This window comes from Ailuropoda melanoleuca, unplaced genomic scaffold (genome assembly GCF_002007445.2).
Source record: "Ailuropoda melanoleuca isolate Jingjing unplaced genomic scaffold, ASM200744v2 unplaced-scaffold50411, whole genome shotgun sequence".
NCBI lineage: Eukaryota > Metazoa > Chordata > Mammalia > Carnivora > Ursidae > Ailuropoda > Ailuropoda melanoleuca.
This window is the reverse complement of record NW_023223184.1, coordinates 1-907: the sequence shown is the minus strand read 5'-3', so window position 1 is coordinate 907 and position 907 is coordinate 1. Positions and strand designations below refer to the sequence as shown.

General features: G+C 47.7%; 1 non-coding gene across 1 annotated transcript; it reads left to right on the top strand.

Moving 5' to 3' along the window:
- Positions 1-721: 721 nt before the first annotated feature.
- Positions 722-783, top strand: LOC117799482. Its single transcript, XR_004622976.1, has one exon. It is a non-coding gene; the product is annotated as a U7 small nuclear RNA (small nuclear RNA).
- Positions 784-907: the final 124 nt, after the last annotated feature.

The window sequence follows — 907 nt, the reverse complement described above, 5'->3', positions numbered from 1 at the left end:
TGTTGAGGACTTTGATTCCCGTTTCTGAGATTACACATGCGTCCTTGTGTGAAGTGGGTTAAGGAAGTCATTGTCCTGCAGCTTTCAGGGCAGAAAGCGCCGGCAGCTCCAAGACGCCATTTTCTCCGTGGTCAGTGACCCTGAGGGGGGTTAACGCCCCAGACGGGGAGCTGCCTCGAGCTGGTCAAAGCCAAGGGGCTGTGAATCATGAGGATTGCAAGGCCTGGCCGTTAACTCTGTGGGAGGGTCTCAAGGATGCACTTAAGTTCCAATCACACAAAAGAAGACAGAGCTGCAGAGGGGAAGTGCGCAGCCGCAGGAGTTCCCTCAAGTACAGCATGTGCGCCATTTTGGAAGGTGAACCAAAGGGGCTTTTATAGGTCTTTCTCTACCGAACATGAGAACACACACTTCAATAGCCTACCAGCCCCCCGGTTTCTTGGGTATCACTGCTACAGACAGGCTCAAAGAGGGGTCACCAGGATGACCCACCCCACGTACAAGCAACACTCAATGGTTGCCAAGGTTTCAGCCCTTCAGGAGCTGTCCCTTCCACTCGAACTGTCCAGAAGGATTGATGACACATGAAACAGATTCCCATTCCATCTGGTGTGGGTTTCTCATATTCTGAATTCCCAGGGGCATCGTCAAAAGCACCTTAGCAGCACATCAAAGCACCACTTCCGGTTTAAAAAAAAAATTTTTTTTTTTTTAAATGCACAAATGTTACAGCTCTTTTAGAATTTGTCTAGCGGGTTTCCTGGTCCTTCCCGGAAGACCCCTAAAAATATTTTTTTAATTCTCATTTAATGTGCTAAGTGATTGTAATTTGGGAAACCCCACACGTCATTTTTGTTTTCTACCTCTAGCAGTGTTTGGCATGTGACATGCTTTTACAAAAGCCAGT